We start from the raw sequence: 26,550 nt of genomic DNA, 5'->3' as shown, positions 1-26,550 counted from the left end.
TCTGATCCTCAGGGATATGTGTAGGAATCATGTGTTAGTGACTGAACTTAATTGGACTCCCAAAGTATTTCTCCATTGCAAACCAATGGAAACAACAGTCCTTTGGCACTCTGAATTAACAGTAGATAAGAACGGTTCGTGTCAGAGTTACTTATCTAATGGCAACACGTACTACTACTGCTATTCACAATGATGTTTGCTCCAGTATACTTAGGCAGTTTGCTCTCCTGTGATGTTCAAAACTCCATGATTTTCCTTGAGCGATGTTGCTGGAATCAGGGTATATGTATCCCCCTTACTGTTCTCAGCCTTTCACTCTACATTCTAGCCAAAAACATAACAAATGTTTTTTTTTTTTTTTTTAAAAAAAAAGAGATCTGACTTTTTTGTTTTGTTTTGTTTTTGTTTTCAGAGGCATTTATTTGTGCAGTGTGGCTGAGGATAGGGCACAGTTTGAGTCAGAAAGCTTTTGTGCAGGTAAACAATTCAAGTTTGACACATTACAGGCAACCAGTAGTCAGTGTTTGCTCCTCATAAATTAATACAGTGGGAAAAAAAAAAAAATAACCTCTGTGTTTTCTGTAACATCACCAGCATTAGAGCATGAGATAGGTGTTGGATAGGGGATTTGATCCAGAGTAAGTATAGGATAGAAAGGGAAGATACAGCTGTGCCATTGGTAGTGTGCCTCTCTTTTTTCTTTATTAGAGTTCCTCTATAGGGATGTCAGCACATCATAGCACCCAAATTGGGTAGAATAGTGTTACTCTGTCTGCTTTAGAGACAGTAAGTGAGAAATTAAGAGCTGAATGCCACAGGAAGACAGACAGCTGGGCTAGGTGTGCAGGCAAAATGTCTCTGCTGGTGAAAGAGGCTTTAGAGTATCAGAGGTATTACATGATAACTGATTGGTATACTCAACAGTGCTATGGCATGGTTATGCCTTTCACTGTCGGGTGTGGTGGGCTTGATCTGTTGACTCTTGAGGAAATGAGGCTCAGAACCTAAGGAGATGGGGTAAAGAGGGATGAGGTGTTCATAGAGCCCTAGTCCTTCTGGATGCAAGTAGCTGGTGAGGTGGGTTGCTTTCCGAGAGGGAGGAAAAGGTAGGGAAGTTGATGTGAATTTTACTTACTCTCAGAGCAACATTGTGGGGAGGGAAAAATTCCTCACTGACTAGAGTGCCCACAAGAAAGTATCAACACATGCATAAATCTTGTGACTGAGAAAGGAACAGTAAGATAGAAAAGCTGTGATATGCTGTGCATCTGGTGTAAACCAGCTCCCCAGAAGGGCTTCTACTGCACAGGATGATGGACTATTTGATGTGAGGCATTGCCTGCCAGTGTAGGCAGGAACCCTTCCAGGTGACAGAAGGTGTGTTGGAGAGATGTTTGTTTCAATCCTGCTTCAGGACTACAGCTGTCCCGAGTCACGCATAAACTTCCAGGATACTAAAGGGAGATTTGGACATGATACATCCAGCTGAATGAATAATTTTTATCCTATAGAGTCCTTCTCACTGGGGAGAAGCTGATGTCTTTTGCCCATCCATAGGTACTTACTGATCTAACCGTTTGAGAAGCAAACAAGGAACCAGGGAGAAACTTTTCAGTTTCAAAAAGCTGTGCCTTCTGTATTGAGAACAGACACCTTTTCACTGGGAGTATACAAAAGGTGTAAATGTTCCCTTATCAGGATCCAAATACAATGATGATGCAAAACTGAGCTGTACCTGTCCTGAGGTTCTGTAGCATGGGATGAAAGACAGTTTGGATGAAGGGCCCTGCTTGTATCATTCACACTGGGCTTGGAGAGTACAGAGTTGAATTCTGCTACTTGCTGATATTTCTAATCATTTGTTCTTAGTGGCAGCAGCAGAGAATTAATTTCCCAGCTGCTATCACCTTCTCTTGAAAACATAGAGAAGTGCCTGTTGCAGGTGGGGAGTTTGTCAGGTGAGTTCCTATTATACAGCCTTAATGAGGTGAGAAAAACTTAGACTTAACCTTGAGCAGAGATCCTGAAACCAGATCTTCTACAGGGCTTAGATCTTGTTGAAATACTCTAAATAGCTTTTGCATGTCAGTCTGTCTGGGCAGTTCTGCTCCCTGTTGATTCTTAGGAAGACCTGCAGGAAGAGCAGGAAAAGGCCAACCTCTTCAGTCAGGAGGAGACACCGCCCTGAGAGACTGCAAGGTGAAGAAGCAGGAGAGTAGTGTCCATAGGAGGGAACTGTCTCTGTGGCACACCCACTGTAACCCTACATATAGGTATCCATAGGCTGTGTCCTTGGCAATAGGAAGACACCTGACTAAATAGTGATGGCCAAAGTTGTAAAACAGATTTCTCTGTACATGAGAATTTTTGTCCTAGTCCTGACTCACACATAACTCTGTATTAAATATAGTAAGAGTAGTGTTAGAACATTTGTATACATTGATCAAGCAGTCATTTATGTGACCAGCTACGAGAATTTAACTATTTACCAACTTCCATGGTATTTTTAGAATGTTTAGAACACTCTTGAACAATTTTAAAGATGATGAGCAGAAGTTACTCTGTATGAGTTGCATACAATGTTTTCATATTTGGCTCTATTTTAACATACTGTGGAATCTAGTACTTCGTTGTCACCAAGAGAGCCTGTGTCTGATGTATTAGATCAAAACATATTCCTGTCTCCAAATGCTAACAGCAGCACATTCAGTTCTCTGGATTTCAGCAGCTAAAGTGGGAGTTGCAGGAAGTTTGGCACTGTTTCCCTTTGCAGAATAATAAACATGGATGATGTTGCCTTGGGTTTCATATAGGCATGGAGGCTCTTGCCTCATAAAAACTGATTCATGTACAAATGGTGACTCTTAACTTTAAAATATAACAATACTAGTTGAAGTAGATGGGCTACAAATTGCAAATTTTCTAGCAGACCCCAGGATGGTGGTTCCTTTATTTTAGACTGAGTGAACACTTTATAGTTCATTTTTCTAACAGCTGCATTAGGTTATTGTATTCTGTAACAATTACTGCTTTTTTCTTTTCCAGGAGGAGGCCAGAACGTACCGGTAGAGCTGTGGCTTCTCTTTCTCAAAGCTCTGCCAAAGGTATGTACTTTATGCACTGTTACTCTCCCCAGTGTTCATCTCAAATGCAGTATGGAAACTTTCAGAAAAGTGAGTTTGAAAGCTATTGGCAGAAGATGACTGCTTCCTTGATTTTTGAACGCAGTATTTTAAACACAATGTAAAGGTGTTCCCCGGAAAGTTGCACTGAATCAGAACTAAGCTGAGGGTTCAGGTTGATGAATACAACAGTGGCCATCCTGCTTGTACTGACTGTTGCAAGTGCTGTTCAAGATTGGGCCACCTGGTAGTGAATAAACACTTGGTTTCAGAGGCACCAGAACACGAACAGAGCTATTTAATAGCAGCTCTACACTGACCTCAAAATCATGGTCAGTGTCTGTTAATATGATTCCCGAAGGTTATACCCTAACTCATGTATCACTCCTGGACAAATAACACGGCATAATGGATGCACTGTGTCCTTCCCTTGCCAAGTCTGTGAGTCTTCCTAGCTCTCTGTAAGAAGGTCTTGTTTTCTAATTAAGCAGGGAATCAAGGTTGTACTGCTTCTCCTCAGCAGCTTGATACCTGAAGCAGTTTTATCAGGAGAATTGCCTGATGTGGAGAAAGTGCTTTCAGCAGATGTGTAAAATTTTGACCTAAAAATAGGATAACATAGTAAATAAGAACCTGATGTTCAACAGTTCAAAGCTGTCCCTGCTGCCTAGTTGTATAACTTGGAAGAACTGAAATAGCTTTTGTGGCAATAATTGTTAACATATGATTGCAGAGTTAAGAATAAAGAATAATGTTTTTCTATAAGTGTTACTGTAAAAGCACATAATATAGCATGATATTTCTATGTTTTTTCTGAACTAATGCAAAGAACTATGTAACCTAGTGATTAATTTCTATAGAATTTTATAGGACTCTGCAAAACTCCTAAGTAAAAGTCTGTGCTTTCTAATGAACTCTACATGTTAGCTTGGTGGTGTCTGCCTGGTAGCTGAGAAAGCAACGTGTGATGAGGAACAGTGGGACTCATTTTTTGGTTTTGGGTTATTTTTTGTTTGTTTTTTCTTCCTTTTGAGCAGAGGGTGGGAAGTGGTTCCTTTGAACTATCACACCACACAAGCTTTGACTGCTGCAATTTGCACTCCCTGCCATACCTTCTAAATGTACTCCCACTCTCATAGCTGGAGCTGATGGTACCTCAGGTTCTCAATGAGTCATGGGCAGGGAAGGTGATGGTTCTCTCTTTCAGTGTTCCACGAACCATAAACATTTTCTAGTTCTGCATTTGGAAAGACAGATATTCCCTGACCCTGTGTGAACTCACCAATGCTTTCTTCCTTCCATAGACCCCTCTTTTCAGTGTGGAAGAAAACATTGTGAATGATTCAGAATCAATTTATGCAAACTTTTCCCAAATAATTCTCAGCCACCCATGGGTTTTCCTGGAAGAGTGGTATACAATAGGCCTTTGTCTGCAAATGGATTTATTTATTATTTTTGAATCTAAATGCCTAGCTTGACCCCAGTCTTAAAGGGCTTTTTAGTCCCTGAGGCTTAGCAGTTCATCCTTGAAACCTTTTGAAGATGTGTGTCTTCCGTGAATATACAAGGTATCATAAATATGTTTAGTACTACAATTAATGCAAATTCTTCTAATTATATCTGAGTCAGAGGTTGTTACATCTGAAAGGAACTAGAGACAAAGCAAAATGGCTATGAAAGAAGTTTTATGGTTTCTACAGAAATATATTTTTGTGAATTAGGTCTGGATTCCTCTCAGCAACAGGTTTGCAGTTCCTACAAGCTGTGAGTTCTAAATTGGTCATGTAAGATTAGTTGCTCAGTTACCTATTCTTTTGATTATTTGTTTGAGTACTTGAAACTGGGTTCTTTAGAGGCAAAATAAATCAGTGAACGGATCTCCATCTTCTCTTTGATTCAAATTAATTTGTGTTAAGCACAAAGGCATTGTACTACTTAACTACTTGTCCAGCTGATGATAAAACAGTTACTGTAATCTGAACATAATGTTGCTCAAACAATGAGGACTTCACGAAAAGGTTTAACTTTTTTTTTTTTTTTTTGTCTCTGATCAAGTAGAAAAAAAAATGTCGCTTTAACTTAACCTGTTTAAAGATCCCCTCCCCGTTTTAGTTTGAGTCTAAGTAGTTTAGCCATGTGGAACATAGCTTTTCTGTGAAAATCCTCTCACATGTGAACTCTGATATTTGATGAGTTGAAAAGTTAATGAAAATACCTTCTGGGGAGGTGTTCCTGACACCAGTTACAATAGGTAGAGAGCTGCAGTCAGGTTTTAGTTTGTTTTTTTTTTTTTTCCTCAAGACCTGAACACTTGCAGGTAAGTGGGAATTTCTCTTAAGGGTTCAGCTTCGAGTCATATGGGGGCAGATTTTCTAAAGTGTTTCTGTTCTGATCTTTCTGAATACCTTTATCCTTAACTCATTTGCACTAAATAGCTTTGCCCCTCCCTGACCCCCTTCAGAACTGTAATACTTCTCACTTGATAAATGATGCACACCTTTCTTCCCAGAGAGATACTAATTTCCACCAAATATGAACTCTGGAAATTCTGTTGTTTGTAGGTAAATAAGTTTTGACTAATGCTGAATTCTTGTCATGTATGATCCTGAAAATGAGGGAAAAGAGTTATTAGCTCATCTGTTTTACTGCCATGCTGATATAGCTGTGTTCCCTGAAATATATTTTTGTACTGCTGGTCAAATCTACTTCTAAGTGACTGAAGGAGTGGAGTATTTTTCATGCCATCGAAGAAACTGTATAAAGTCCAATAGATTTCACTGTTACAGGAATTTTTCCTAATGGAGTTGTCTTTTGCTTTATTTTGGATTTGCTTCCATCAGATATAGCTCCTTTTCTTTCCTTTCCTAAAGCACACTGACAATTGTGAAAACCTTCTTAATATATCACTTAGTCAAATCTCTTTCAAGGATAAAATATCGAGTGCTGTTAGTGAAACTGTATTAAAATTAATAGGAAAGAGATCCTGACCCTAGGATGCGGTGTTGGAGGTAGATGGCTGGATGGACTCCATCCAGCACTCCGTGTTTCAGAGACCCTATGAACATGCCACGAGTGATTCTTTCTATCCCTGGCTTTCATGTCAACAGTGCACAAATTGTTGAGATTATGGGATAAGACTTGTCATCGCCAGCTCCACCATTAGGAGCAATCTGATATAGAGAGAACAAAGCCCAAAGATTTCTGTTTGTACAGGTTGTGGAAATTTGTGATGTGGTTTGTTTGTCTCCATGAGCATTAACCTAAGGCTAGATGACATGAAGGTCTGACACTCTTGCTGCCCTGTTAGATTTTCTTCATTAGCATCACCACCATATTTTATTCATTGGCCCTGAGGCCAAGACATCATACATTCGCTGTTTGCTTGAGCATTCACTGCTTGTGTGGTGTCAGTGATGAACCAGTCAGCTCCTATTTGGTCCCTGAAATAAAAACTATGCATCCAATCTGCTGCTGGGGTTTCTATTTCACAGTTAATTCTATACAGGACAGGATACCCTCAAACCCACAGAAAAATCATGCCAAGAGTGGTGTGAAAAACAGACAGGACCATTCTAAACTTTTCAGCCAACATTAAAGAGAAAGCTGAGGTTTGAAATATTTGTTTTAAATTTTGTTAACGTGGGGGTCTGGAGGTACATAACAGAAAGGAGGTAAGGTGCAGTGGTTGTAGCTGAGTGCAGCCCCACATCCATAGTGCTGAGCTCCCAAACTCTATCACAATTCAAGAATGGAGAGTAGATAAGGCCATTTCCAGTGCTACAATGTTTCATTAGACCACTTCAACTGAAACTGCAGTGTCACGAAACAACTGCATTATTTTTTTAATTCCAGAAGCTTCTGACAGTGAGCAAGGATTATATCCATTCTCACTGAGTATTAGTGCACAGCTTGTTCCAGCAAATGCATTATTTCCTATTAAACATTTATACAGCAGCATAGTTACACAAGGATTCACAAACATAAATAAGACCTGTTCTTTGCACTGTAGAGCCTCCAGTCTAAATCATGCCTAGATGATGACATACAGCACAGCTGCTTATAGGAGGAAGGGTGAGGTATGTTTAAAGGACAAGTGATTTCTGAGAAGACATTGACTGGAGAAGGGGATTTGCAGGTCTAGGAATTAACAAATTAGAAGGTGTAAAAAGGGTGAAAATAGGATTTGAAGCAATATAACAAATTTAGGAGATAACTAAGAATGGAAAATAAGTTGTTAGATATAAATTTGAATATGAAATGGACAGGAGAATTCTCTCTTGCTACTTTTTAACATTCAAGCAGAGATGGCTGCAGTATCTAGATCTGATTGAAAGCCTTTTGCAAATTTTGAGGATGGGACACTTTGGGTGGCTTTCTACCAACATTCTCTGCATGCCAGGAGAACGGAATAAAGTCTGAGAGAGTTTCTGTCTTGAAAAGCACTAAGTGTTTCTTTGGTCTGCCCTGATCAAAATGCAAGTGTTCCTTCATTACCTATTGGTCTTTGGAGCTCTGCACTTTATTTTTTTTCTTCTGTGCTGTACTTGGGAAGCTTCTTTTATTGATTTGGTGCTTCCAGAACTTAATTTATTTTCTCTAACTTGATGCTGAATTCTTGAGGTTTCTTGTAGTTTTCCCTTTTCTTTTTTTTACAGCAATAACAAGAGCAGTACAGATGTTTTTATCTGTTGCCTGGAATGTGTCCTATATGAGAGCTACAGGAAACACTGCATAATGAGCTTCCAGCCAAATGGAATCCCAGTAAATCTGTAAGTCTAGTGGACTGTGTAGGAAGAGAGAAATAGTGATATTGTTATCTGGGCTAGCTCTGAGCAAAGCTGTCCAGGGCACTAGATAGCCCTAAAAAGAAGAAAAAAAAAAAAACAAAAAAACAAACAAAAAAAAGTGAGGTCCTCTGATCTGGTAAACCCAAACTGTCAAAGAGAAAGAATACATGAAACAGTGAGATAGTTGGTGTTGAGAAAGAAGTGTCATCAGCTGCTACTTTTCCTCCTTGCTGTCTGTTGGCAGTATTGGGAGCAGCAGGGCTCCAGAGCACTTTTGACACAGCCAGATTCATCATTCAGATGCGTTCAATCTTGCCCATACTGCTGGGAAGCTTTTCGCCTATTAAAACTAACAAGTGCAAGTTCTTAGTAGTTCATAAAAATAATTTCATGGCAGTGCTACAAAATTATGTAGGTTTCTGCCAATTTTGTTTTGTGGTGCCTTGAGGTTTCATCTGAGATCTGACCAAAGTGCAAGTATAGTAAAAGACTCTGGGTATGCAACCTTGATATATGTAGCATTAGTGTAAACTTCTGCCTGCTTATTAAACATCAGAAGATGAAGTGACTCAGCTCAAGTCCTGAAGAAAGACTGGGTAAGGTTGGAAATGAAACAAAGGTCTTTGCCTAGGGCTTTTCAGTGCCTGCGTGGCCATTGAGTCTCTGTAACAAATCTACCTGTGGCATTTGGAATGCAAAATTTTTCTTTGCCCAGTACTGCACTTAATGTTCTCAGACCATTACACTTCTCTTTGCTTTACCTCACCCCCACAGTCATTTTTAGTATACAGCTATAAGAGGAGTTACTAAACATTTGGCTGAATGCAGCAATTTTTATCAGAGCACTCACGGAATGTGGGAAATCAAATGCTGGAGAGCTACTTGCACAGAGACAGCAAATTCAGGAGTAATGCTGTTGGGAAAGGGACATCCTGTCACCAGCTTTTGTTCTCCCACACAGTTGCCAGTGAAGTGAGGGGGCAGGTCACGCTGTCCGTCCCACCTGCCAACTCTGCCAGCTCAAGTCCATCTGTGAGCAGTTCTGCAGCGTGACAAGTGCCAGGGCTGTGGGACACAGAAACGGAGTACTCCCTTCTCAGGACTGAGACCAGAGTCAGGACTTTAAATAACAAAATTCCTGTTGGCAGGTACTTTGTGGACTGTCTCTGTGTAAGCCTCCATCTAGAGGGATTTGACCCTGGTTTGGACAAAATCTGCATGACTTTAGTCTCTAGTTTCAGATTTCTGGGTGCTTGTGTTCTGCTGCTGATCTGATCTATTGGCAGCTGCTAGCACTTTATGGTCTGATGCTCACCCACTCCTTGGGGCAGGGCTGGTCGACCAGCCTATGGAGTGCAGTTACATGGTCCTTTTGTAGACTGATGACAGTGTTCAGGACTTGGCCTAAGGTGAGTAAGCCTCCTCAGAGAAACACAATATTGCACTGGACGGGATGGAAGCACTGCACCCATCCCTCTCCCCACAAAACCTATCTCTACATCCAAGTGAGCAGAAGTTGTAGTACCCTAAAATTGGGGTTACAGTACCAGTCCAGCTGGAGCGTGTTCCTTTTAGGTTTGATCTACAGTTAACGTAAGCTTGTGAAACTGGCTTGAATTGGCCTGATATTGAAACCGTGAAGCAGAGCAAAGGTAATTTGTGTAAAAGTCTACTGCCACTGCAGGCACTGGTGCCAAGGAAAGACAGTTGGAGAGAGGGAAATGTCACAGAGAAGGGGGATGGGACCTGTGAAATATCTATATACTTAAGATTTATATTTGTAAATAAGAATTTAGTAGCAGCTAGAAAACAAGAGGATGAGGTAGAAGGGAAAGTGGCAAATGATGCAGATATTAATCCTGCTGAACAGAATATTTCCAAGAAATAAAACTTCATCCTTGGAAGAAACCCAAAAAATAACAAAGCTGAAGGTGATAGTCTGAAGGTGAAATGGGAACTAAAGGCTTTGCCAAGGTTAAACATTTTTTATTTTTTTTATTTTTTTTTTTCAATCTCTCATTGTATTATCATAGGGGAAAGGACAGAGACTGTTGTTTTTTGCCTGACCCAGAACCAAGCTGGGCAGGCTGATTACGGGATGCTTGCACTATTTTAGGATTGGATCTGAAAGATCAAGGAGGTGAATTGTTACTTACATTGGAATAAGTGGGGGTGGGGAAGAAAATAAAGGGTGAAACACATGGGAAACATCTGCTCAGAGGAGGCATTTTAGAAATAAGCTTCAGCAAGAGGGAAGAAGAAGCAGCTGTGCTGTGTGCAGGGGACCACCAGGGCTGCAGTGGGAAACAGGAGAGAAGAGGAGGCAGAGCTATTGATAAGGCTTCAGTCGAATCCAAGAAAGAGGCAGAGGGAGGATTCAGACTGCAACATTGTGGCTGAGACACCTCTCTATTCTAGACTGAAAGTGAAAATACATGGCCTTTACCCTAGACCCAGCTCAGGGAAAGGAACAGGGTGCTTTGGACTTACGCTGAAAGCAGTATAGGTGGTAAACATACAGAATGATTTATCAGAAAAGGTGTGTCCTTCATGGAGGAGGAGATATCACCCTGGAATGAGGAGGAAAATGAGTTGTCTGGAGAGCATTAAGCCAGCCAGAGGGAAGATGCTAGATTAGGGCTTCCAGACTCTGCTACTTACTGTACCACAGGTTCTTTAGGTGACCTTGGGCAGAGCACTTAAGAGTAAATTCAGACGTTTGGTTCTAGGTCTTCAGAAGTGTCAGGTGCATTGCTCTGGAAGTACAGACAATCATATTTGTTACCAAATACTGGTTTACCTGAACTTGATTTGTTCTCATGACTTTACTTTGTTGCACTAAACTGTAAAAGAACTTCAAGTTCTATCAAGTTGTGGTTTCATGACTGGTGTAAACTGATCTAAGCCCTGGCTGACACTGGAAGAATATGCCCCACTCTACCCCTACCCCAACTTCACCCTCACCTTATATTAGCTCTGTTGATGGGACGTGGTCAGGTAAACTGAGAATGAATCCAGCTAAAAACTTACCCAGCAAAGACAAAATGGCACCACACTGACCTAGTGAAGCTGCTTTGTGCCTTCTCAAACAGGAGAGATGCCCAGCTGCAACTTTCTCACAATTGCTGATTGGTTTCTTGTATGTGACCCTGAGGCTTCTGGTACTGATAAAGGCTTTTGAATTATGTAAATCAGCAATCTGATCAACTGTGCCATCTCCTAGGTCCTTTTTATCTGGAAAGTAATTTTTTTCCATTACATTGCTGAAATTACACTGTCCTTGTTTCTCTAGTTGTCTGACTTCATATCCTTTTCATGTTGCTCATGGGAGACTGATCCAAAGCCCATTGAAAGCAATAACAGGATTCATGTTACTGATAGCAGACTTTGGATCATAAATAAATTAATTTATTATGTCTGGGAGTTGTACTGTTTATACTAAACAGCTCAGTTTCTGTATCCCATGGAATATCATTAAAGACAATTTGGAATAAAATTCATCTTATGTATCCAGTTGTCTCTTACCCATTGAATTTATGTGAAGTCCTTCCTATACTTAGAGACCACAATTGCCCTAGAATTGATCTAATCCCTGTTTTCATTAAACCTTTTTTTGCATGAAAGCATCTCAAAGTGCTCTCCAATAACTCTATGCTCAAACCATTCTGGTATAACTCTTTCTGTGGTTGTGCTATACCACCGTTCCCATAATGAGCCACAAGAAATTGCAATTGTGGGATTGCTTCCTTGCAAGTTAAAAAGAACTGCCCACATATGGGCAGAGTTATTATACTGGGTTTTGGTTGGGACTAGTATTTTTTCCAGCCTAGGTGGGCCGGAGAAAGAAAACCAACAAAACTTTCCATGAACCAAATTAACAGAAAGTTTTGCTTCCCTGATGAGAAGAGCCATTCCTGAAGAGAATGCTTTCAGGGTGGGTAGGGAAGTTAGCTGGGAGGGAGAGGCTTCATGATCTAAAGAACAGATTGAGACTGTCAAGGTTCTGCTCAGTATCTCTGATGTTTGATCATGTTGCCTCAGTCTGCCAGATTTCCAATTTAGGTCAATCTCAGTTTGGTTCCATAAAGCTGTAGAAATGGCTGGAAAAAGTCAAATGTGGCAGAATTTGGGAAATATCCCATGAACCCCTGATTATGGTCTGAAGCCAAAGTTAATAATCTGGGTATCAATAAAATCACTGTGAATTTTCCAAAGATAATAGCATCACTGCTAATACAGTGCATGCCATTCCAGAATCAAAAGCTGAAAGGTCCTAGTTTTGATACATTTAGCCATCCAGACCATTTATATTGCAACTGTCCTCTCCCTCTCAATATTGAATTTGAAATAATTATGAATGTTTCCAGAAAGAAACAAATGCTGATGAAAACTGTAAAACAAAACATGGCAAAAGATCTTGAGTTTTAATGGCAGGATTAACTACATTATGTTTTCAGAATGAGACAAAAAGTTTTTCACTTTTCAGCTTTGAAATCCCTTCCTTTCCTTAAAAAAATCGTTCTCCTATCCTTTCTGTTTCTCATTCCCTAACCTAAATCCTAAATACCTTTTCTCTCCTTTACTTTTCATCTCTCTGCTCTGTCCAATTGAAAAGATGGTAAGGAGGAAACAGAATTAGGAGAAACTCACTTGTATCCCAAACTTGATTAATTACTCTTTTTTTTTTTTTAACGAGACAAGGTGAAAACTGAGGAACTTCACAGAAAATCTTGTTGGATTGCACCTGCTGCAATAAATTATTATGCTGTTTTAGTTCATAGTGTAGGTGTAACTCTCACCAGATGGGCATGCTGAAAGCTATCCAGTTGCACCTTCAAACACTATAGTGATTTTCCTGATCTGTAAAACCACTTGTGTTTGAAGGCTCTGTGCTAAGGCACTTGTTCAGAGGAAAACATCATTTATTGAACTACCGTCTCCCTCCATAACACCTAAGGGGCTTCCTATCCAGCTACTGAATTGTCACAAGGCTGCTTATTTTGATGGAATTTCTGTACAAAGAGGAGTGCCAGCAGACACAGAAGCATCCCAGAACATGTCCATCAGTGTACTGATCTCTCATTCATCTACTGAGCAGAATACCTGATTGAACCTTGGCTGTTTTGATAGCCAGCATTGCACCTACATGAGTTACTCCATCAGTAATTTCCTTAATGTCTTCTGATATAAGAGGTGTAGTTGAAACTGAAGATAATGAGATTTTCTCCGAGGCCCTCTTGATTCCTCTTGAGTTACCAAGAAACTTTTAATTAATAGAGGAAAAGAAGGGGTGGGGAAGAGAGATCTCATAAGTTTTAGTCAAGCCTTGAAGAATGGAAGGTAAGACTTCATCTTGGAAAGGCAAATTGTCCCAAAGTTATTTTTAATTCTGATGGTTCTCTATCAGTAGGTATATGGTAAAGTCAAAGAGAGAAAAGATGGACCTGTCAGGAAACAGTGGTGAAGGAGACTTGGGATCACAGTTTGCTGCCATGAATGAATGGATCAAAGATAAGGACCTGAAGATTATTGATTAGGGCCTGTGAAGGAGGAAAGATAATATCTCTTCTTGTTCTATCATCCTCTGATCTGTTGGGGAAGGGACAGCACGTACCCTTCACATTGGGTGAAGTGAGAGAGGGGATAGGAGTAAGAAGCGAAGCCTTGTTTACATTAGTGTCTTCACCATTTTTCCACCTGTTAGTACTGAAACACTCAGAATTTTTCCGAAAGGCTATTTCAGTGTAGGAGTGAAGCCTTGCACAGGAAATATGTATTTTCTCAAGTAGACCAAAAAGTCTGTGATTTCCTAGTTTTTGGTGACCACACATCTTGTACAAGCATAAAGTTTTGACCAGCCCAGTATTTAGAAACCAGCTTTCTCTCTGTGGGGCTCTTCTGCAGCCTAAAGAAACTATGTAGCAAAGATGGCATCAGAACTTTCTTTTTAATATGAAGAAAAATTTTGACAAAGAGAACAGTACCAGATCTTAACCTGGGTTATTTACACAAGTAGTAACAAAAAATAGGCAGCATCTGTAGTCTATGATGTTGATGAAAAGCAGTAAATATTTATCTGTCCTTTCCTTCTCTTTGAAATAAAGTTAAGACTCTGCTGTCATTCAGATAATCCCTGTTTCTATACTAACCCATCTCTTTAAGGGCAACATCTATTTCCTATTACAACCATACAGAGGCCCTGAACTAAAATATTTTGCATGCCTTTGCAGGCCTCCAGGAAACATTAAACACACAAGGAAAGACAAACAGCCATGAAGCCCCTGTTTAAAATTAGGAGCAGAGAAGGGAAGCAGAGTTTGTGGCTGCTTTTCTCAGACCTGATCTGAAAAGGAACTCAAGTCAATTCACTTATTTTGCATAAAAGTATCTTGGTTTTCAATATTAATTAAGACCAGCTGTTGAGACAGTAGGGCCAGTGGGCAATTACACCTTTTACCACACAGTGAATGCTTGGTCACTACAAGAGTATTTTTAAAGTATGTCTCATATTAAAAAAAAAAAAAAAAAAAAAACAACAAACCAAAACCCACAACCTTGATTGCACAAACTTGTTGCTGCTGTAGGAACAGCCATTACCCAGTGATAGTCTGCTTGCCTTACACTGAAAAATGCTACTTGGCAATATATAAAAAGCATGTGTGTATTTGAAATAGCTTTGATACGGTGGGATTTTGCTATCAGAATGCATTCACGTTTGTAACTGTAGGCAAAGGGAGAGAGAGCAGAAGATAGGACTAATAGCTGCTGAAATAGTTACAGAAAAATCCCTGTTGGTGAATAACTTTGCTCATGAAAGTATTTATACCAAAGTGAACAGGCAAGAGTCACAAGTGCAGGAATTTGAAAGGCAGGCCACCTCAGGTGCTGCCCTTGGGAAGTACAAAGTCACTCCAGGATGACTTTTAAGGGTAGCACTTAACTGTCGAATTGTGGTTGTAGTCAAAATTCCCAATAAGCTGTGCTGCTTTGGGTCTTAATTCCCCATCTGTGAAATGGACCTAATATTACAGACAATTTCTCATTAAAGACTGTTGTGAAAATTAGGTAAATGGAAATATAAGAATGGGCACAGTTGTGGCTCAGAGATCCTTCTAATGCAGTCTGCTGTTCTGGCAGTGGTCAGTGTCAAAGGCGTAGGGCAAGGGTTAATGTAGAGGGCAAATGCAAATTGCTACTTCACCTGAGATATCCACACCTTCTAATAACTTGTGGTTAATAACTTCCCAAGCTACTAGTTTCAGTTTAGGATCGTTCTTTCATTTTTTTGAATTTAATTTTTTGAGCTTGCTCACACAGTGACCTCCAAAAGATCCTGGGGCAATGAGCTCTGCAATCCAATTATGTATGATGTGAAAAAGTACTCCTTTTGTTTGTTTTAAAACTTCTGCCTAAAGATTTCTTTCAGCGCTCCTTAGTTCTTGTGTTACCAGAAGGAACAAGCTGCCAGAACGAATGAGTTCCCACATTACTGTTTTTGGTGCCTTTCACAATTTAACAGAGCTCTCTCATCTCCCCTCTGCCAACACTTTCTCAGACTGAAGAAACCGTGTTTATTCAGTGTTTCCATGTCAAGAAACAGTTGAAGAGCTTTCATTGTTCTTACCACCCTCCTCTGTTCCTTATCTAGTTTTAACTTTTGAGGTGATAATCTGTAAGAGGCATACTATCAATTCTAAATGTTGCTATTTGTGAGGTAGTATTTGTTGTTTGCTTGGGACTTCTTGGTGGGCAGTCATCTGAGATGAACTGAGTATTACATTACATGAAAATTTAAGCATTATAAAGCACACACACACACTTGGAGTGGTCCTTGCAGGGGGTAGAGGGAGGATCTTTTAGGGATCTGCTTTCCCCTAGTGAGATGTAATGATTTGAAAATGGAGAGCTGACGATCCACTGTTACACTTATTTCTGAGCTGAGTTAGAGCCAGTGTCTTTAAGAGCAATGCAGAGGAAGAATGAAATTCAGAAGAAAAATTGTTTTTCTTACTGAGATTCCAGAACAAAACCATTTTACACCTAAGAAACTTAATCAAAACCTGCCTGGACATCCTTTTCTACAGCAGCTGTTTCCACTCTGTATTTTAATGAGTGGGCTGAACTAAAACCTTTGGGGAAGGGCTTCTCCCTCCCCCCTCCTTGGCATCCCTACGTAAAAGGCTGCACTACAGTATCACGCTCTGTGCTTCTGTTGAATGAGTAAATGCCTATGGCTGGACAGACCAAAGGAAAGGCTACATCATGTTCTCAGTTAGTCAAGCTCCTTAATGGAAGCTTTTAAAAATTTTCCTGGATATTCAACTGATGTGATTTTGGCTGCAAGAAGTAAGTATTTTAAACTTCAGAAGATTTAAGACCTTTCCAATTGCTTTTACATTTTCTGCTATAAATAACTGGTAGATATTGGTTAGCTTTGGAGGTAGATTCTGTTTGAATTACTTCATTTTACATTTCCTGTTAGCTGTTTATACTTTTTCTGAAGGATTTATAAATTCCTTAAAGTCACATACTGTGATTCTTGGAGGAAAGTAACTGAAATAGTGTTGTGTATAATGCGTAGTGGAAAACATTGATTCCCTTTTACTGTACTACAAGATGAGATTTACTTTTCACTACAGATACTGTTTCCAAACTGCTTTTTGAGTCCCCTATTTCTTGATTTATCTCTGTCTGCTGAGTGACTTGGTTTTTTTTGTTTTGTTTTTTTTTATGCTGGTTGTATGGTTTTATTCAATGTCTAATCAGTCCCTCTTATGTGTGTTGAGAACATCTGCTTTGTGAGTTTCTGTCTGCTTTCACAGTAATACAATAATTTCTCTGTCTTTTGTATGCTTTCTTATACAAAGCAGAACCGAGAAAATGGTGAAAACAGCAGCACTTTTTTTTTTCCCCCCGGTTTTCCTTCGGTGCTAGATTACATTCACTAAACTCAGCAAATAGCAGAATTCCCTCTGGAGTACTGGGAAGCAGCCCAAACTCACTACAGTTGCATTTTGCTGGACTATTCTTGTAGCAGGGTTTTCTTTTTTTCCTCTCTCTTTTATGGTCTGCTGAAATTCTTTCTGTTGTAACTGCATTCCTGATTGATTCCATTCTCAGATAGGCATCTTTTGCCCATTTGTTTGGAGAAATTTAACAACCTGGAAAAAAAGTAACAGAAATGCCATGAGTCTAACTGCAAATCCAGGTTGTGAAATTTGGTAGTAAAACTGGGAGTAAGATGGGCTCAACTTCAAGCCTTCTTAATAACCTAATTAATTTGGGGCTGAAATTATTGTCTTAATTTAACAGAAAATTGAGGCTAACATTAAGCCTTTGAAACTTAAAATTTAGGTTTGGTTCTAGATTTCTCTGCTGCAGCTGGAACTATTTAGGGCCAAACTCAAACTTGATGACTTGAGTCAATAATTAGTAGCACAGTTAAAACATTTTAAATGAGATCTAGGCCTAGATCTTCATTATACTGGCATAAACATGGGAGAATTCCTTTAATTTTAAAAGTTCCAGTCTCTGTGAGCATGCAGATGCTTGGGCTTTATGATAAGCATTGTGGTTGATATCTGGACAAGATCTTCACTCTTGCTTTCTGATTTTATTCTACTCCAGTAATCACATGCATTTGTGCTGGCAATATTTACCTCACCTGAGATTTATGTGACAGCAAATAGTCCATCCTTCCACAAAATGGGGTAAGGCTACTGTAGGCATTCCTATGGCCATAGGTAGCCTGCGTCACGTAGAGCAGCCCATCTACTGCTCCTGGGTACCAGGGTTGTTCTATAGGCTATGGTTTGAGAAACTATAACTGCAGGTAATGTGGGTTTCACTCTGACATAGCTCTAGGCTATGAGCCTGTCTGTTTTCATTGGGAAAACCAGGTTTGAAATTAAGCAGACAAAGGTTACAGTAACTCCGGGTTTGCATAAAAACCACTTTGATTTAGGTAGATTTGGATGACAGCTGAAGATAGTAACCCTCTCTCTTTCTTATGATGGACTTCAACTTTTATGTTTCCTTTAGGTATTCATCTTCTTGCTTAGTAACTTACAGTCATTCTGAAAGACTGGAGCTGTATTGTATATTGTTGCAGATAAAGGGCTACCTGCTGCTCCCAAGGGAACAGGAGTCCCACTCTGCAGGGCCTTCTCGAGCTCCCATAAGTGCCTTCCCGGTTCTCCCAGCCGTGACTGGAGACTGCTGTTAATGGTCTGAGCTCAGGGGCTGAACAGGACTGAACACCATGCCTCAGTTTCCTGTTAAGCTTTTCCAGATGATTTCCTTGAAGTTTAAATGACAAAGTTTGTTATTCCACAACTTCCTGAGGCAGATAGTTCAATAGAGGCAGTCATTTAGAGGAAGAGCCAGAACCCAGACCGTGGTTAATAGCTTTTAAAGCACCTCATAGAGAGCTTCCTGCCTGTTCTACAGGAGAGATTTCTTTTCTGAGACTCCTTTAAGGTGACTGAATGGTCTCCCCTTATGCAAAATATCCTCTCTATATGGCCATAGTATGGTAGTTTACTGTCTTGCACACCTGTAGTCCATGGCCAAGGAGAGAGAGAGAAATAACTAGATGCAGGCATAAGCTGGCACAGCAGCCTTGTCTAGCCTGCCTTGTGGTAGATGAAAACGAGCTTTGGCAGTGAACTGGGGCTCACTAGGAGGAATAAGTTTAATACCTGACTCTCTGTCACTCTGTGTGATCTTTAGAATGTTATCTGATCTGTCTGCATTAAGTTTCCCCACTGGTGAATGTAATAATGCTTCATTTGTCTGTATTGGCTGTGAACTAGTCTGATAAGGATTATAGTCTAATACACACCTAGCACATTAGGGGTAGGATTTGACTGGACCTTTAGATAATGCTGTAATAAAAATACTGAAATATGAAAACAGATTATTTCAGGTAAGTGCATCATCTGTATTTATCCATACAGAAGGCATACGCTGAATTAAAGATCTGCTCAAAGTTTTATTAGGAAAGAGTCACATCTGTCACCTAGAGCATGTCTGTTTCACTTCAATTTACTCCAATGAGTCCCCAGAAGTGAGATATTTGTTTCTTATTTTTGATTGCAAGTTCTGGTAATAACTTAATGGAGAGAAGCAGAGATTTATGTGTTGATGTCCCCTACTAGGCAAGCTGCAGTAATGTTTAGCACATGTTTTAATGTAACTTTCTAAATTATTTTTAGATTTTATTAAAAATCTGCTGGCTCTGTATGTGGTAGATTCTCCAGGGCCAAGAGCACATAACTCAGGGGTGTCCTGTCATACAAGAAACCCCATTCAGTCCCTGACTTGATTAGTTTCCGAGTTCTCACAGTTGTATGTTCTGAGCTCCCAAGACTCGTTAGACCCACTTCATTTTCAGAGAACAAACTCTGAAGCCTATTTCTGTTTTGTCTACCTCTCATCATTTTGTCAGGTTACAAGAAATTTTTGGCACTCAAATCTTAGCTACCCTGTTTTGCAGCTCACTCTCAGATACCTCTTCAGAGTCTTCATCCTCACTTAGTGTCCTGATATCTTCTGTGTGACAAAATAATTTTCAACTCTGCTGAATCTGATATTGGAGTAAAAAAAAAAAAGTTGAAGAAAAATGGACAAACTGCAAATTTGGGTCCTCGTGAGTAAGGGAGAGTAGATAAAATGTGAAAAGATTCATAGGGAGTATTGTTTAAATATATGATTTTTCTGTGTGATGTGTGAGTGATTCTTTAAAGATTATATGAATGTAATGTATTTTATGAAGAATAGAATATTAATTATCTGTAATTATATACTTTCTTGTGCATAGTATGCATAGAACGACTGTCATCCATTAAGTAATTAAAAGGTATAGGTGTACTCAGTATTCTTATTCTTCTGAATTTTTGCATGTTGTGAATCAGGGAATGTCTGGGGTAGGAGGGAAGGTGGGATTCATAGAAGTAAGGTAATAATTAGTGATGCCGTCAGAAATCAAATGGCACTGGGAATCACTTTGGACCTGTCTTCTCTGTGCTATTTATCCCAAATTTTTTTGTGATTGAACAGACAAAGGCACCCTTTCTGGTTGGGGTCTGTATGACTGCAAGTACTGGCATGGATCAGATTCCATGATGAGGACCACAACTTGGATTTATAGCAACAGAACTGAGACCTGGAGTAACTGCATTTTGAAATCAGTTATTCTGGATTGACACAGGAGTAAATGAAGTCTCTGCTCTTGAGAAATGATGCTGTGGTTGAATTGACATAAATGTTAGCTGGAATATTCCAGGAGAATACAGCAAAAAATATGTCAAAATCTGTTTGTTTTGGGATCAAGGGACTGAGTACTTAACATAGTGATAAAAGTGCAAAGCTTTTATGGAGTATTGATCATTTTTTGAGTGCTTGAGAAGGAGACTGGTGGTTTTAATTCTGTTTTTTTAATTGAGAAAATGAGACACTGCTCTGTAGTGCAGTGATTGCAGAAGGCTGGGAATAAAGCTCAGATTTCCTGAATTCTGGTTCCTCAATGAGCTCTTTGAGAATCTAAGTCCTGCTGAACTATCTTCAGGGAGGAAACATCACACTGAATTGTGATTACTTAGCAACACTTTGAATAGGAACATCCTAAAAGGTTTGAAAGTTGCGTGTCATCAGAAAATCTGTTTTTCATAATGACAAATCTGGTAGATGTGTGGATAAACGTCTTTTAAAAATACGGAGGAGGAAAAAACCAACATATCCATTAATTCTATTTGCATCTTACAGTATTACCAGGAGCAGGATGTTGTCCCTGACAAATTCCACATGCTTACGGGTAATGTCTTATCGTTGTGTAAGCTTCCACACAAAATTTCCTGTATCCTGGATCTTTCCTCAAAGTGTTATGTGTGTGTTTGGTGTTTTTCTTCCAAAAATGTCTGGCTCTTATAGGGAAGAAGACTGCTGTAATGTTCTCCCCAATAAGTCATGTGCTGTGAGAGGAGATTGTAACTTTAAATTGTGTTAGAGCTTTTCATGTGATCAGCCACTCCTAAAAATGGCAAAACATCGCTGTTTCATGCACACTGAAGAGTTGTAAATATCAAAAAATACCATAGCTTTTGGCAGGGGCAAGAATATTTGGCAGGAAGTTTGTCTGCAGATAACACACAAGACTGCTACTTCAAATGTTGGTTTCTTCTTTTTTTTTAATAAGATCAAAACATTTCCCACAGTTTTTGACATGATAATTTGTATTTGAACTGGTTTGGGGGCACATTGTGTGTAATGAAGTTTATAGACTTGTCCAAAACCTCAAATTGTCAGCTCCTACACATAAATGGCAACTCATCTATCACATCTTCAGTAGCAAGGGGGAGCAGGATGCCTCAGAGCCATTTAAAATGCTTTTCTTTCATATTTGCCAAGTTCTTTTATTCTCTGTAGGTTTTAATGACTCAGACCTCTGAAATGTTTTCCATACATGGTTAAAGCGTAACCACTGGTTGGAGGTGGAGGGGGAGGATGAAGGGAACAACTTACTGAACTGATAGTTTTAAACAAACTTGGGTGGTTTTCTTGAAGCAGCATTTCAGTCCTAAGTCATACATATATATTCACACACAGGGCATCTCTCTGACTTAATCACACTGGAAGCTAGTGGAAATAAGTATCCATATACAGTGAATGCAGTGTGTTTGCGTCCAGCAAGGGTAGCTAGCCTCAGTCCTCCATCCAGGCCTATCTTTTTACCCAGGATCCTTCTTTTCTGGGGTATTATTCCTACAAGATTCCTTCACCTTCATGCCTTTGTCCATCTTTTACACACACACACGATCTTGAAATAACTTGGTTACTATCACCTTCTTGTAACAAGGGACACCCATCGCAAATCTCTCTCGTTCTCCCCTTAAAGTAGCTTAGCATGGACAGCAATTACTTTCAGAGCAAATGTTTTGCACCCATTTCTATTTTTAAAACATTCTCTAAAATAGTGTGAAGTCTTCTGTGTGACTTAGCCCTCTTCCAAGCTAGAAACATATTCAGAGGGGGTGATTTGGTCTACTGCTCACTAATGTCAAACCAACTGAGTTGCCATACTGTCTCTGTCACAAGCCTGTTGTGTCATGTTGGTCAGATCACCTAGCTATTGTGGGTAGGATTTTCACAAGCACGCAGCACTTATGTAAACCCATTCCCATTCAAGCTGATGGAGGCTGTTCATTACACTCCCTGGCAAGGCCAAGGTCCTTAAAATAAGGCTTTTTGCCCTGTCAGAGGGGTATAAAGGGACCCTGTGCAAATGCAAGTCTGGCACTGACAACTTTTCCCACTGATTTCTGTGGAAGCAAAATTAAACAAACAGAGTACCCTTCTAAAATTTTCAATTCGTGCTTCTTTGTTTCTCCAGTGTAAAAATGAGCCTAATAACGCGTACCTACTTCATACAACTGCAGCAAAGCTAATTTAATGTTTGCACAGCCGTTTGAAGATGTCCAGTGCTATATAAGTGTCAACTTGCATCATTAACTTGAACTAATTTGTCTGCTGATCTGTGAAAAATTTTTATGGTATTTTATATTTCTCTGAGAAACATCCCCGAATCCAAGTAATTAAGTTTTATAAAGACAAACAATGTATTGATTGTGAATTTAAGAGCCACAAGTACGGTGTGGACTTCTGATGTGCAGGTCCATATCATTGTGGGAGGATGATCGGTTCTATGTTAACCATGCTCTAGGTCACAAGACTGTTGATAGGAGCCAATTACTTTCTGTTCCAACACTACAACAGTCTATCAGTTGCTCATGGCATTTTGCAACAGATCCTTGCGAAAGTTCACAAGGATATGAGGATCACTGTCTTCTAAATGCCACATGTATTTTGCAGACTGATAATGGAGCATTTTGTTACCACAATGGACTGCCTTTTCTTCTCCTGATGACATTCTAGAGCTCAAATTAATACCACACCCTGTAGCTCAGGATAACATTGCTCAATTTGTATTAAAGTGCTAACAGAAGTAAAATAAAAATGTATTTTAAGGGTGTTCTTGTTACAAAATGAAATGGTTGTTAGATAAGAGACCACAATATTAAGTGCCAATTTAATAGGAACATACAAGCACATACTAACAAATACCTGCAAACCCTTGCAAGAGAAATCCCTGCCTCTCTGTCAGTGGACTTGTTCGTGAAAAGGCTGTTTCTGTGTGAAATTGCAAAATTGGATCCTAAATAAGGAATGCAGTAGGGTTATTCTGTGTAGGTGAGGGGTTATGTGGAGGCATAGGGCTTTTGCCATCTCTTTAAATAAATGAGTATGGTACAAAAATGATCACGATCTAAAACATTACTTCAGGAATCATCTCATTCTATTTCCATTCCCTAGTTCTGTCTCTGGATTTACATGAATCTTTCATGAATCTATATACATAAATCTTTCATGGGCTTAATCTATATTTCCTTCTTAGTGATATATTTTTTGTTTCTGTCAACACTGGAATAAACAGGATCTGCCAGATCAGATTATTAACGACCACTAATAATATTGACTGTTTCTGGAATGCAACCTGATTTACAACTAAAAAAAGCTAACTGGGGTTTATTAATGTAGGAACAGTAAAACAGGTTGGAAATGAATCCATCAGCACTTTTCTGATAATGATGTAGCTAGCTGAGAGGAATCTTAACCATCTCTGATGTCCAGTGCAGCATATGTTAATCATCTTATGTTTAAATGCATTACGTTTTATCAGCCACGAGATTTTTATAATTGATACAGTTGTCCAGATCCCCCAGTACTCCAAAGAGGTTGTATCCAGAGACCACCAGGGATTAATAACCACCCTTAGGACTATGGCTGCAGGAAGGATGCAGACTTCCTCTGAGGAATCTAGGCACAAACTCAGCTTTTAAGAAAAGGGCCCTGGCCTAATCTGTGTCAGAGCAGAGAGGAGTGCCAGGATTTTAGTCTCATTTGAACAGTCAGCCACACAGCCTCCGTGGAACCTTTGAGAAGGTAGAAGGGTGACCAAGTTACAAAATTTTGTTGTAGTGTTCCACACCTACCAATTTGTTCTGGGTTTGAGTGGTGGAGTTTTTTGGTAGCAGGGGAGAGGGCTACAGGGGTGGCCCCCTGTGAGAAGCTTCTTGAAGCTTCCCCAGCTCCAGGTCAACTCCACCTCTGCACCAAAACTGAGCCAACCAACTGCACCTCTGCGATAACGTATTTAAGAAGGGACGTGGTGACGAGCAGTCAGACTTGTGAGGAGGAGTCACTGCATCTGCCTGAACACCAAGGTCTGTGGAGGAACAGAGGAAGAAAGGGGGGGGGAGGTGTGCCGGAGCAGAGACCCCACTGTATCCTGTGGGGAGATGGCAGGGCGGCCCCCCCGCCACCCGTGAAGATCTGTGGTGGAGCAGACACTGATTTATGGCCTGTGTTTTTTGTATGGATGATCAAGGTGCTGTGCACGAAGAAGGCCGGGGTCTTGTGGGGAAAAAGGTAGACCCTGCTGTTGTAGTTCAGTGCTGGGAGGATTCCATCATGCAGGGCTGTCCCACATTGGAGTAGCTCAGGAAGGGCTGCAGCCCGTGGGAGGGACTCCAGTTGGGAAAAGTTGGTGTCCGACGCTGGAGCAGCATAAGGAAACGCTGCAGCCCATGGTAGGGACTCACATTGGAGAAAGTTTGTGGAGGACTGTCTCCTGTGAGAGGGGGACCACGATGGAGCAGGGGGAACAAGTTCCAGAAGCTCCCCCCACTGAAGATGGAGTAAGCGGCAGCACAGACTGCACCTCCCATTCCCTGCCCCTGCACCACTGGGGGAGGAGGTAGAGATATCGGGAGCAGAGCTGAGCCGGGGAAGAAGGGAGGGGTGGGGGGAAGGTGTTCTCAAGATGTGGCAATGCTTCTCACTGTCCTACTCTGTTATGTGTTGTTAGTGTCTGTAATAAATGTATGGTGTTTTTTTTTTCTTCCCCTAACAAGTCTGCCTTTTGCTCATGACCATAATGGGTGATCTGCCCTTCCCGGTCTGATCTCGAACCCCAAGCCTGGCTCTCTGTCCCTTTTTACTGCTGGAAGAGAAGGGAGAGTGAGTGGCTGCGTGGTGGTTGGCTGCTGACCAGGCTCAAACCACGACACAATTTTAACAAGAAACTGCCATCTGGCATTTGATTAGTTATCTTAATGCCATGGGATCCTGAATATTCCAATATAGCCTGGTTTACATTTTAAGTACAAACCACCTTTCCAGTCTGGAATTGACACCTTCCGCTGTGGTATTTGCACCAAATGTAGTTGGGTCCAAACAACCTCTGCCAAAACACAAACCACAACTTTAAAACCTACAACTTTAAGTCTATTACAAGCTGACACTACCTAACTAAAACATAATACTCTTCTGGTGGGGAAAGAAATCTGCATAGCTGTTCAATGCCAGTTGTTCCCTTTCCTTCTGTTAAGGATTAAGCATCTCCATGTAGCAGGGAATGAGAGCAGCCCTCCAAATGGGGGCTACTGGCTATGTGCTATGATCTACATCTAGCTAGTTGCCATGATCTCAGGTATTACCACCTGAGGCTGTGACAGGGGGGTTATTGCTGTATTTGCCAGGGGGAGGTAAATCTCAGTCTTTTGTGCAAAAACTAGGTTTCCAGGTTCTTTCCGTAGTGAGTAGAGAAAAAGCACTGCCATGTAGAGATTTGGTCCAGCTTATGTGTTCCTGTTTTAGGACAGGATGGCTTGTCCTTTCAAAGCCCTTGTCACTCACCATTTGACTGCAGAGGTAACTGTCTTAGATGCCTGACATTTGGTTAACTCTAGTTAGGTGAAGTGGATCCTGTCATATACTATTTATCCCTTATGTTTGTATGTGAGGAAATGTCCATATTTAGAATCAATGGCATCACTAGTTGTTATCTTGAGTGAGGATTATGTTTTACAAAGTTCCTGTATGTGTATGCTGGTTTGCAAGCTGCACTTTGGCAATCGGTTGGGTTTTGTTTTTTTTTTTTTTGGAAGATTCTTGCTGCCAGAAGCACTGCCTAGCTGGTCTTGCTGGGAAATAGAAGGTAGAGGGTCACAGAGATAATTAAAACTGCATCTCTCTGCAAGATCTGAAATTTCTGAAAAATTAAAAAAATTAGAGTTTTGTGCTATAAATGCTTCAGGTATCTTTGGTGATTGTAATCAGAGCTGAATGGGATTTCACTTTTTTGCACGTGTAAAGTTGTTAATTAAGAATGGACAGTTCTGCTCTGAGAATATCACATAATTGTTGTGAAAACATTGTTATGAATTTTCAAAGAATGTAAGTATCCAGAGGAAGTTAGGGGCAAAGTTAATTCTGTTTACTAAAGTCCAGTGGCACTTGCATAAGTGGTGTGCTGCCTCAGAAGCCGTCTGCAATTGCAGCTGTTTACATCCTTAAAGTTATGATAATACCCAATTCTGTTTAGTGAAAGTGATCATGTGCACAGAGTTAAATAGTTGCAAGGATAAATCCTAGTTTTGTATTTTTTTTGAAACCTGGACCTGCTGGCATCCAAGATGTACTGGGAGTTCCTTAACAAATGGTATATGGGGAGATCCAGTTTATTGTTCCAGCAGGTGGGCTGGAGTTCTGTTTGTGTTCATTTTGTGGGGGTGGGAGGAAGG

At 40.2% G+C, this 26,550-nt stretch overlaps 1 protein-coding gene across 6 annotated transcripts in view; it reads left to right on the top strand.

The window, feature by feature from the left end:
• Window positions 1-26,550, top strand: part of SORBS1 (sorbin and SH3 domain containing 1) — a 222,697-nt gene that overhangs the window by 89,296 nt on the left and 106,851 nt on the right. For 5 of the 6 annotated variants that reach the window (XM_042800025.1, XM_042800162.1, XM_042799943.1 and 2 more), the window contains one exon: window positions 3,046-3,104. The gene's annotated coding sequence lies outside the window, so the exon portion shown is untranslated. Of the gene's footprint in view, window positions 1-3,045; window positions 3,105-16,125; window positions 16,256-26,550 lie in introns of those variants that run through there. The other variant, XM_042800111.1, reaches the window with a different exon arrangement.

The sequence above is a fragment of the Tyto alba genome, unplaced genomic scaffold, assembly GCF_018691265.1.
Source record: "Tyto alba isolate M040663 unplaced genomic scaffold, T.alba_DEE_v4.0 Super-Scaffold_1, whole genome shotgun sequence".
NCBI classification, from domain to species: Eukaryota; Metazoa; Chordata; class Aves; order Strigiformes; family Tytonidae; genus Tyto; species Tyto alba.
Note: the sequence above shows the minus strand (reverse complement) of the source record. Positions and strands in the feature narration are given on the sequence as shown.